This window comes from Henckelia pumila, chromosome 3 (assembly GCF_033568475.1).
Source record: "Henckelia pumila isolate YLH828 chromosome 3, ASM3356847v2, whole genome shotgun sequence".
Classification (NCBI taxonomy): domain Eukaryota; kingdom Viridiplantae; phylum Streptophyta; class Magnoliopsida; order Lamiales; family Gesneriaceae; genus Henckelia; species Henckelia pumila.
This window is the reverse complement of record NC_133122.1, coordinates 171,227,721-171,240,585: the sequence shown is the minus strand read 5'-3', so window position 1 is coordinate 171,240,585 and position 12,865 is coordinate 171,227,721. Positions and strand designations below refer to the sequence as shown.

The 12,865-nt window shown below is 40.3% G+C and overlaps 1 non-coding gene across 1 annotated transcript; it reads left to right on the top strand.

The window, feature by feature from the left end:
• The first annotated feature begins 637 nt into the window (after positions 1-637).
• Positions 638-743, top strand: LOC140894158 (small nucleolar RNA R71). Its single transcript, XR_012153705.1, has one exon. It is a non-coding gene; the product is annotated as a small nucleolar RNA R71 (small nucleolar RNA).
• Positions 744-12,865: the final 12,122 nt, after the last annotated feature.

Genomic DNA, 12,865 nt, shown 5'->3' with positions numbered 1-12,865 from the left:
AACGGAATCGACTTGTTTCTGAGTTGCTTCTCTTTCCTGTCAAGAATCTGAATCGGTCTCTCGAAGTAACTCAGAGTCTCATCAAGTTCAGTCCTCGACATCCTCTTGTTAGATTCAGTAACAAGTAGACACAACATATTCCAAAGAAGCTTTACATTCACCTTGATTTGTATTGAATCCCGGAGGGGGTTTCAACACATTTTTGTTGTTGGCATAGGAAAAGTTTTCATGGTTACGTAAGCCAGGATGATAAATATTAGGTGGAGGGTTACCTCGATAATTTCCATATCCTCTGGGATTGATATATTGAGCTTCCTCAGGTGGATGAGATTCTTCTATGGCAACCGACACACCTGCAGGTTCTGCAATATTCACCTTATTCAGAGAAGCAACTTGTGTACTCAATGCAGATAGTTGTGCAGTGATGGATGTGAGAGGATCAACACTATACACTCCCTTCTTGACTCCCATACGTTCAGATGGCCATTGATAACTATTGATTGTCATCTGTTCCAGCATCTCATAGGCCTGAACGGGATCCATGGCAAATATGGTACCCCCAGCAGCAAAATCTACAGACATCCTTGTGGGCGTATTCAACCCATTGTAGAAAAACTCTATTTCTTCCCAATCTGCAAAATTATGATTAGGACAACGCCTTAACAAATCTTTGTACCTTTCCCATGCCTCATATAGCTGTTCTAAATCATGTTGTTGAAAGGTACTGATCTCAATCTTCAGTTGGGTTGCCTTGGATGGTAGAAAGAACTTCTCTAAAAATTTCATAGCCATGCCCTCCCAAGTTGTTATGCTTCCTAGCGGCAATGACTGCAACCAGCTCCGTGCCTTCCTGAGAGAAAAAGGAAACAAGTGTAAACGTATTATATCCTCAGAAACACCATTTATTTTTACCGTGTCAGTAATCTCTAGGAAGGTGCGCAAGTGTAAGTGAGGATCAGATGTAGCGCTTCCATTGAATTGGTTCTGCTAAACCATGTTGATTAATGTCGGCTTCAACTCGAAGTTGTTGGAATTTATTGTCCCTCGAGCGATTCCAGAATAGTGAGCCTGAATCGTCGGCCTGAAATGGTCTCTGATTGGCACCAAGGGCAATTCATTGAAATTTTCTTCAGCCATGTTAAGTTGTTCTTCTATCCTAGCTCTTCTCAAAGCGCGTGCGGTTCGTTCAATCTCTGGATCAAAGAGTAAAGAATTCGCACTTTGTGTTCTTCGCATGAACTGTAGTTAAGAACAACAACAATTAATTAGTACTTAAAATAAGATGAAATAAAAGCTCTAAATTAAAACTTAGACTAATTGGTAACAAGACTAAACAAAATCAAAAATTACTCCCCGAAAACGGCGCCAAAAACCTGTTGTGAAAATTACTCGCAAGCATACGAGTATCAAGTTTTAATATAGTGATAGAGAGAGTGTTGATCCCACAAGGAGTAAATTGAAAATATTCAATACTTGTAATTAAAATAGTCTTAATTTTATTTAGAAAATTGAACTTTAGAGGTTTGATGACAAATTAAATAAATAAAGAAGGTTGTAAAGCACGCGCACACAGAATCCTTACGAGATTATCAATCAGAGAAAAATAGTCTAGAGGTTTGATTTCACCTGGTCTCGACAATATTCATTCCTAATCAATCTATTTTCATGAGTTCATTTCAATTAATAACCAAGAGTACATAAATTATACTATTTCCCTCTCTCGAGTATCAAATAGAATGTATCAATTACAGATCGATTCCAATATCACTATTAAAAATCTACTTGTAATGATATGTGTAAAACAATGTTCTTTCTAGGCTCTATTAAAGCTATAAGCTCTCCCGAGTCATATAAACAATTAATAGTGTGAATTCCATTTATCCTATTCTAAATCCCCTCTCCCGAGTGCCGGATTCTGAATAAATATGACAAATCAATTTATGGCCAGTAAATTGAAAAGACTCTCAAAACTAGAATCACAATTAATTTAGAAGAACTCAAATCATTAAAATCAATAATTCATAAATATGTCTTGACCAGGCCACATCAACCTCTAGACTTAAAAAGTTTAGTTCATAGCAAAATTCATAACAACCCAAATCATGTTTTAGAATTCAAACATAATTCAACAATCAAAAGCAATAAATAAAGAAGGAATAACAAAACCATAGTCTTTCTTCTGTGTCCGGTCGAAAAGTCTTCGTCTTCGTTCCAAGAAATTTTCAAATCTTGATCCCAAAAATCTCACAAAAGTGCTCTTAAGATTATTGTGTATTGGCGGCTATATTATCCCTACATTAGGTCTGAGAAATCCCTTAAATACTCCCCTAAAGTTTGTCCAAAATAATTCCAAAGATATCCCAATGTTTCCAAAAATACACAAACACCTCGTCAAACATACAGCGACGCGCGGATAGAATTCTGTCCCGATAATTCAAATGACTCCATCATGCGCGGGCGCTCGTCATCCCTAGAGCGGGCGTGCGTAGCTCTTTGGAAATTTTCCAACACTTCTCTTCAGTTGACGCGCGGGCGCGCCAGATCCATGCACGGGCGCGCATAGCATTCTGTCCCATCTTCATATACTCTTCAAAATCACGAACCATCTTCGCTTGCTTCGGCCTTTTCTTGACTCCTTTAATTCCATCCATCATAAGTTCAACATTTCCTGTATTTCCTGACATCTAACATAAACAACAACAAATTCCACATAATTCCGCTCAAAACCAAACAATTATCCAATAATATCAACACAAATTAAGTGCACAAATTGCACTTATCAGATCCGGATGATATTTCCGCAACATCGAAACGTGAAACACATCGTGGATGCCTGAAAGAGACGGAGGAAGAGCAATCCTATAGGCAAGATCACCTATCTTTTCCAAAATCTCGTACGGACCAATGAATCTCGGCGACAACTTCCCTCTCTTCTCGAATCTGACAGTGCCTCTAAATGGATAAATCTTCAAAAACACTCGGTCTCCCTGATCAAAACACAGTGGTCTGCGTCTGATATTAGCTTATTTGTCCTGTCTGTCTTGGGATGTCTTCATTTTGGTTCGAATCAACTTCACCTGCTCTGCCATATCGCGAATCATATCTAGACCCAACTCAGGTGATTCTGAAATCTCATCCCAAAATAACAGAGATCTACACTTTTTTCCGTACAAAGCTTCAAAAGGTGTCATCCCAATACTCGCTTGGAAGCTGTTATTGTACGAAAACTCCACTAAAGGCAAAGAATCCTGCCAAAAGCATATCTTCCAAAGTCTGGATCGTACGCTCGGACCGACCGTCGGTCTGAGGGTGATATGCTGTGCTCAAGTGCAAACGAGTACCCAATGCCTCCTGTAAACTGTGCCAAAAGTGAGAAGTGAATCTCGGATCTCTGTTTGATACTATCGACTTTGGCACGCTGTGCAATCTCACAACCTCTCTTACATATAACTTGGCCATCTGATCGTGACGGTATGTCATTCGGTATGGAATGAAACAAGTAGATTTCGTCGGCCGGTCAATCACTACCCAAATGGCATCACAACCTCTGATTGAACACGGTAGCTTCGTGACGAAATCTATAGAGATGTGATCCCACTTCCATTCCGGAACAGGCAAACTGTGCAATAAGCCGCTTGGTTTCTTCTTCTCGGCTTTCACCTGTTGACAATTCAGACAACGAGACACAAACCTCGTGATGTCTCCCTTCAACTGCTTCTACCAGAATTGAGTCTTCAAGTCATTATACATCTTCCGGCCTCCGGGATGAACACTAAACCGACTGCAATGCGCCTCTTTAATAATACGATGTCTCAATTCAGAAACATCGGGCGCCACAATATGGTTATTCATGAATAAAACATCATCCCTGACTTGAAACTCTACTGGTGACCTGATCTGACCCTCTCTATCGAACTCTGACTACTCGGATCAGATCTCTGTGCCTCTCTGATCAACTGAAACAACTCTGGTTTGGCCTGAATTGCAAAAACTCTGATGGATCTCCTATAAGTCCCAAAATCCAAACCAGCAGTACAACAGTCTTCAATCAACTGAGAGACACCAATCGTAGAGAGAGATAAGGAACAAAGTTTTCGACTAAGAGCGTCTGCAACTACATTCGACTTTCCAGGATAATATTTGATCTCACAGTCAAAGTCCTTAAGCAAATCCATCCATCTCCTCTGTCTCATGTTCAGCTCGGACTGGGAAAACAAGTATTTCAGGATCTTGTGGTCAGAAAATATTTCAAAAGACTCACCATAAAGGTAATGGCGCCAGGTCTTCAAAGCAAAAACGATCGCAGCAAGCTCAAGATCATGGATCAGATAACGAGTCTCGTGCGGCTTCAGCTGCCTCGATGCATAATCTATGGCATGCTTCCTCTGCATAAGAATGCATCCAAGACCACAGTGAGAAGCATCGCAGTAAACGAAAAAATCTCCCGTACCTGATGGAATAGATAAGATCGGTGCGCTGGTCAACCTCTTATTCAGTTCAGTAAAACTGGCCTCGCACTCCTCAGACCAAACAAACGGTGCATTCTTCTGGGTCAACTGGGTAATCGGCTTTGCAATGGAAGAGAAACCCTCGATAAATCGGCGATAATATCCCGCTAAACCCATAAAGCTTCATATTTCTGGCACTGATGTCGGTCTCGGCCAATTCTTGACTGCCTCGATCTTACTGGGGCCCACAGAAATTCCATCTCCCGATATAATGTGGCCTAGAAAAATCACTCGGTCCAACCATAACTCGCACTTTTATAGCTTAGCATACAACTGTTCGGCTCTCAAAATCTGCAATACAATCATCAAATGCTCTGCATGATCTGAACGGTTCTTCGAATAGATCAGAATATCATCAATGAAGATAATGACGAACTCATCTAAATACCGTTGAAAGATACGATTCATCAGATCCATAAAAACTGCTGGAGCATTGGTCAAACCGAACGACGTGAATATAAACTCGAAATGCCCATATCTAGTTCTAAAGGATGTCTTAGGCACATCCTCGTCGCGAACTCTCAGCTTATGATACCCTGATCTCAGATCTATCTTCAAATACACTGAAGAACCCTACAGTTTATCAAAAAGGTCATCAATTCTAGGTAGAGGATACTTGTTCTTGACCGTTTCTTGATTCAACTGGCGGTAGTCGATGCAGAGTCGCATAAAACCGTATTTCTTCCTCACAAAAAGCACTGGAGCACCCCAAGGCGATACGCTAGGTCGGATGTGTCCCTTGGCAATCAAATCTTCTAACTACTCCTTCAACTCTTTCAATTCTAATGGAGCCATTCGATAAGGCGCTTTTGAAATAGGTTGAGTACCTGGTGCAAGTTCAATGTTAAATTCGATCTCTCGAATAGGCGGCAAACCAGGAATCTCGTCTGGAAATACATCTGGAAACTCGCTAACCACTGGTATCTCAGTCAACTCAGGACTATACCTCTGAACATCCACTGCATAAATCAGAAATCCCTCTGTCCCTTTCTGTAGCAAACGAGACATGGATAACACAAAAATCAAAGGAATTCTGGATCGAGAACGCTTACCGAAAAACTTCCATTCGTCTGCCATCTCAGGTCTGAATCGAACCACTTTCTGAAAGCAATCTACTGTCGCCCTATACTTGGCCAGAGCATCAATCCCGACAATACAATCAAAATCAGATAGTCTAAGTACAATGCATTTTATCTCAATCGAATTCCCCTCGGACTCTAACACATAATTTCGGACCAATCTCACCGAAATAGTTTCTCCACCTAAAGGCGAAGTAATAGAAACAACATCCGATAAAGGCTCAGCAAATAAATCATGCATCACGACAAATATTTCAGAAATAAAACAGTGAGAAGAACCCGTATCAATCAAAACATATGCAGGATAACCAAAAATCGAGCAGTTACCTGCTATCACGTCATTCGGAGCTGCATTGGCCTGATCCTCTGTCAGAGCAAACACCCTTGCCTGCTGTCGAGGAGGTTGGTTCTGATTCTGATTACCTCCCTGACGAGACTGCTGCTGGGGCTGAAAAGAATGGACTGTAGAAGCTGATCTCTCAGGCTGAGCTGGCGGTTGAGAAGAACTGCCGCTCTGAGCTCTATCGGATCCCCGCTGAGGACAGACTCTAGCAAAGTGACCCGGCTACTGGAAGATATTAAAACTACCAAACACGCCTCGACACTGATCACTTGGGTGATGGCCTCCACACTTACTGCACGATGCTCCTAAAAACCCTAAATTCTTCCCAGAACTGAACTGTCTAGAGCCACTGGAACTCGAAGAACTGCTCCCAGACTTCTTAAATTGATTCCCTTTTGGTCTATACTGATCTCGTCTGTTTCTGCCACTGTTACTTCCCTCAACCCCCTGAGACTGATTCGACTGCTGAGAAGGTTGGTACTGATACTGAGACTGCTATGTCTGAAACTGAACAGGTTGATTCTGAAAAGATCTCTGCTGCTGCTGAGGAGCTAACTGATTTCCTCGCTGCATCAAAAGTCCAGCTTCGGCTCCCTTTGCCTGATCCATAGCATCTGCGAAGTTTTTGGGTCTCCCAGTATTGACCAAAGTGAAAATCTCCGGGTTCAAGCCGCTGATGAAATGATCGGCCTTGTCTTCTTCGTTTTCTGCGATGTGAGGTGCGAACCTCAGGAGACTGCCAAATTTGCTCACATAATCCTCGATGCTCAAGTTCCCTTGCTTCAAATTCTCAAATTCGGCACCCTTTTCCTTTTGGTACGACACAGGGAAGAATCGCTTATAGAACTCATTCTTGAATAAACTCCAAGTGACAGCTGTGCCTCGATTCTCATTTGCTCTCTTGGTTGTAGTCCACCAATTCTTAGCAACACCCTATAGCTGGTGAATGACTAACCTGATTCTGCGGTCATCGGTATAGTCGAGGGAATCAAAGAGGTGATCAATGTCCTGTAGCCAACTTTCACAATAGACGGAGTTCTTGGTACCCGTCAAGGTAGGCGGTCGGAACGATCGAAATCTCTTCAATAGAGTTTCCATAGGGGTCGCGGTAGCATCAATATAATCCACTCCAGTACTACCCTGATCATTTGGAGGAGTTACTACTGGCTGCGGATTCTCATTACAAGGAGGAACCATGTGTGGTTGATTTCTTCGCACAGATCGTCAAGGTACCATCTGATATCAAAGGGTTAGGACACAACATCTCAATCACAATCTCAATCTCATAACTTTGGTGTCCAAAACTCTGCTCTGAGTACACATGAATCTCAAGGATATTCAAAAACAGATGATAGCACAAATACAATTATATATCACGTAATTCATGCTTTATAAATAAAATCACAATTCATGTATTTCAATTAATTCAAGAATCAATAAAGCATGCTCGCACGTATTTAAAATAATCATTTTAAATAAATCAATCAAATGCGAGAATTCAATTCATGCCGACTCGATCTACCCTGCTCACTCTAGTTCAATTCCAAGAATCTTATCGCTCTGATACCACTTAATGTGAGACCCTGTTTCTAATCTTCTATACTCGGGTTGTACACAATCAAATCAAAGAGAAAGCATGGCAATTTTTTTTATATATAAAAGCATCGCGCCCGCGCGAGCCATGGTCTCGTGCGCGCGCAGGCAACGCGGAAAGAGGCCTCGCGGGAGGCTTGCGCCCGGGCGCGCGGGCAAAATAACCCAAGCCCTACAGGCTTCTCGCACGCACGCGAGTTCAAGCCTCGCTCGCGTGCAGGCCAATCGGGCAAAAAAGTGCAGGATCCTGGAAAAGTCACTCAAAGGCAAATCCAATCAATTAAAACCCATACACACATACAAATCAACATTTAAACATACAATATTCTAAGTTCTGCCCAAGATACAACATATCAAGTTCGACGATAGGGTTCGATCGACTAATAAAAAATAATACAAGTTCAAAAGACACAACCCTACGACACGGTGTCTCACTTCTATCATTCTCACCCCGAGCTAACCCAGACGACTCGGTTCAGCTCCTGATCCTCCTGTTGTCATGTACACATACAAACAAAAACAACAACCGGATAACCTGGTTAGAAATATAATTTCCAATTAAAAGAGACATGCATACAATAACAATTAAACATCTCATATTGAAATGTAACAATCATCAATATTTCAAAATGAGAATGGATGTATCCATGACTTCAAAACTCGGGATTATCAAATCAGATAATCGAAAGATCAATCGATACTCAGTTGGGATCCCGGGGTCAAGTCATCATGAACAACCCACCGACTCTCCCATTCGGGGTAGATGTCGCTCAACTCAATCCCCTAGACTTCAGAGCAACTATAAAAAGTATTCTAGCACTTGGAAAAACTCAAAATCCAAGGCCACTTCAATATAGCACCCTAAATTGTCTAATTTCAAAACGAATCGAAAATTTGGCTCAATATGAATACAAGTGTAAACAAAATAAATCAATTAAGTTCACACCAACAAATTAACATGCAGTATGTGATTTTCGGGACACGAGAATCAATCAAACTCGAGTATTCAACCCATTCTATTCAATGTCGTCTTTTACCTTTCCAAGTTTGTCGGGGATTCAAATCTGAAAATGACAACGAACTCAATCACTATCGAATCAAATCAAAACAAACCATTACAAGAAGTTCAATACTATACCGTCTTCAACTCTTGAATCGGTTCAAACTCCCAGGTTTGTTCCAAACCCGAATCTTTCAACCAAACTCTGAAAATATGAAATACGGATTCGACATCAATCTACTACCTCAAACAAACCCGGAAATCAAACCGAATAATATAACCGATAATCCAAAACTCGATTTCGACGGCATAACGGCTATAAACGGTCAAACCAAAAATCTCAAACCAATTATCATCATCAATACAACTCAAACCCATCTTCCAAATCCAACAAACAACCAAATCCACCATAATTCCAAAACCCATTTTCGAAAATATGCTCCAAAAATCATATAAAATCCAAACTTCATTCTTTTTCCGAACCGACTTCGAATACACGGTCTATGCTAACTCAAGAACAACATACTCAAAAATTATCAAATTCTGACAACCCAAAAAAAATCAAAGTTCATAGATCGTAGCAAAAATTACGGCAAAACGACGCCCTCGTTGTGGTGATTTCTAATCTGCCTTCAAAATTAAATTCCAACGGTCGGATTGAGCTCGGATGGAAATCTCAAGGCTTGGAAAATCTTGGTCTCGGCTTCAATGGAGGGAAGATCACGTGAGAGAGAGAGAGAGAGAGAGAGGATGAAGATGGAGAAGTCAACTTGCTAGATAATATATAAAATTCAAGTTTAGCACTTTAGTCCCTCGATTCTCCAAAGTTTGCAAAATGAACTCTGAGAAATATCAAAACGATCCTCAACATTCTGAAAACTCTGATTATCTCAATTAAACTCAATTAAAATAAAATCGGGGCATTACACTCGGGCAGGGGTGTACGGGTTGGGTCAAATTTTAATTGGGTCATGTGAATGGGTATGGGTCCGTGTTATTTTATTTTAGGCCCGGGTAATTTAATTACGAGTCCAAGTGTTTGAATTGAAGTTGTTAATGGGCTTGAGTGATTTAAGTTGTTAATGGACTTGAATGTCTTAATTAGTTTATTATGTTAGTTTAAGTATTATTGGGTCATTCTATGTAAATTGGCTTAAGTTAAGGGGCAGCTTCTCGAACGAGGCCGTGACAAGTAAAACATTCTGTAAATATATATTTAATAGTTATATATGTATATTTTTATATAAGTATGATTTTTATGGAAAATAAGTTAAATATATATTTACGAGCAAAATTTTAAGTAAAATGATATTTTTAACTTTATGATTCATGCATGTATTTTACGTAAATATTAAGAGCATGTAAAGAAAATATTTTTGAGAAATTGATGTGATTGTGGCAACTCATGAGATTGGAATTCTGGATACCGGTCCGATGACCTCTCAACTTATGTTCAGAAACCTATGGATTCCCATGTTAAGGTTGGGTGAAGTGGCGGCATAGAGGCGAAGGGAATCCCCGTGTTAAGGTTGGGTGAACCTCGCATCCACGTACGTTGGTTTTATAGATTGATCAATAGCTTATGTTTATGATCACACATCACTGATACGACTAATAAAAAAATGATTTTTATGATTATGACATGCCATTTTATGTTGCATATTTATTTTAAGTATTAAGATTATGTTTATGTTTATGTTTAATACTAAGTATTATTCAAATGCTTTTACGATCATGCATGCATAAGATACCTCATTATATTTTTATATGATATGTGCTTGCATGCGACCTTATTATATGGTATTTTCTACTACTGGGTAGAGCATGCTGAGCTTCTAGGCTCATTAGATTTAAATGATGTGCAGGTTAGTCTGAAATTAGTTTTGAGGATGTGGTACCAACTGGCGGAGAGGACCTCTGAGCATCCATGTCGAGCTAGCACTCGTGACCTTCGCAATTTATGATTCGGTTGTTATGGGATATTTTATGTATTATGTTATTTCCGCACACGATCACTTCTTTTCACTGTTTATCTTGCTTTTAGATTATGAAACTTTCTTGCGTGGGATTTTAATTTGTCTGAGTATTTAAATAATTGGCATGCAATCGATTTCATTATGCATTATATTTTATAAAAATCTATTTTATAGTTGTATATATGTATGGGCATGTATGTAGCATTAAAAAAAATTCAAGTATGGGTCGTCTTAGTCAATACATAGTTGCATAGACCCATCTTTCTTCTTCACAAAGAGAATAAGAGCTCCCCACGGAGATACACTAAGACGAATATATCCATTGTCCAAGAGATCTTGCAACTGTTGCTTCAAATCACGAATCTAAAACGTCCATGGCATTAACTCAATGACAAACTCAACTTCCCGAACATGAGGAAAACTCGGAATCTCGTCAGGAAATACAACAGGAAATTCATTAAAAATTGGCAAATCCCCTATATCAACAATCTTAGTGGACAAATCAAGAGCGTAGATGAGGTAGCCTTCCCCTCCAGAATCTAGAGCTCGACAGGCTCTCAAAGAGGATACCAAAGTCATCGCAGGTCGCGCTCCCTCACCATAGAAAAAGCAACTATCATCCCCAACCAGATGAACCAGCACAAGTTTCAGATAACAATCCAATGAAGCTCGGTACGTGGTCAACATATCAATACCCAATATCCAGTCAAAATATTCCATCGCTAACACCATGAGATTCTCTTTCAAAATATTACCCTCAAATTCTAAAGTAAAACAAAAACTAGACGTTTAGCCAATGTTGACTGAACAGTTGGTGTAGAAATAGAAATTACTACGTCTAAAGAAATATAGGGTAATTTGTGACGTTGACAAAACGTGAAGATATGAAGGAATGAGATGCACCAGTATCAATAAGAACAAAAACAAGTATACCGCATAAAATAAACGCATCAGCAATAACTCTCTCATTCTCCTCCACAACTTGATCATGACTCAAAGCAAACACTTGACTCGGAGCTCATGGTCGCAGATTAGAAACTCCCACTGATTTCCCTAGTGGCATATAGTAACTCGTATCCAGAATTAAGGATTAAATGATAATTAATCAAGTGATCATGTTTAGATTAAGTAAAACATGATTAAGAGATTTCTTAAAGGGTCTAAGGAGTTTAAAAATTAATTCAGAATGATCAAGAATGGTCCGGTAAGAGCTTTGGGCTTCAAGGGGAATGGAAGCACTGAACCAGGTTCGGAAGCTCTGTTGAGATCAGAGCTCTGAACTCAGATCGGAGGCTCCAATTGTGTTCAAGCCCAGCTATCCAAAGTATTATGTTTGTCGTGACTTCGGGTAAGATCGGAAGCTCCAAACATGAATGGAAGCTCCGATCGGACTGTCGGCAACCAGCCATTGTGTGACACGTGGTTGGCTGAGAGGGATCGGAAGCATGGGATCGAACGCTCCGATCATGCGATCGAAGGTTCCTATCTCTGTCTATATAAGGGGGTGCCGAGCTCCATTTCTTCTCGCTCATTCCTCCATTCTCTCTCTCGTTCTTAGCTTCATACAGTCAATTTTACGGGTTTTTAGGCGTCCTACTGAAGGGCCGGAGTGGCAGGGCACTATTGTGATAGTAGCGGAGTTGTGCCTAAGTTTTGGGGGCAATTGCCATCAGCGGGCTGAAGAAAGATGCAGGTATAGCTTTGGATTTATAAAAATATTTAGGTATGTTATAGCTTAGTTAAGGCTTAAAGAGCTTAAATAATGATGCATGAGTATTTTGCTTTGTAGAGATAATGATAGTCTTGGAACCTAGAGTGGGACTTCTAGGACTGCCTTTAGTAAGGTACGTAAGTACTAACCGAGATAGCCGACATGATATATTATATATGTGTTGCATTTGTATGTGCTTTGTGTTTTACCATGTTTTACTGCTTTAACACATGCATGTTTTTATATACGGGACTACATCTCATGAGAGGTGAGTCGTGACAGCTTCCAAACGAGCGTGATACTTCCCTATGGATTCGGGTCAGGTGAGGGGAGGCTCAGCCCTATGTTTTGTTTATCACTGGGAGAAGGCGCGATGGCTTGGTAGACGCTACAGTGATAGGGGAATGTACGAGTACCCCGCGGACTAGCTATCTGGAACGGTATTGTATATTCATTGACGCCTCTGAGTAGACTGTTTTTCCAGGATTTTAAATCCATTTATATGCTGCATATATTTTTATATATCATTGCTTCCGTACTTAGTGTAGTCTCTCACGTCCAGTCTTTTTTGTATGTCTGGGACACCCCATTCGACGGGGCAGGGGCAGGTGCAGGTGCAAGTAGTACCCCCAGCAACTTGGAGTATTCGATGACC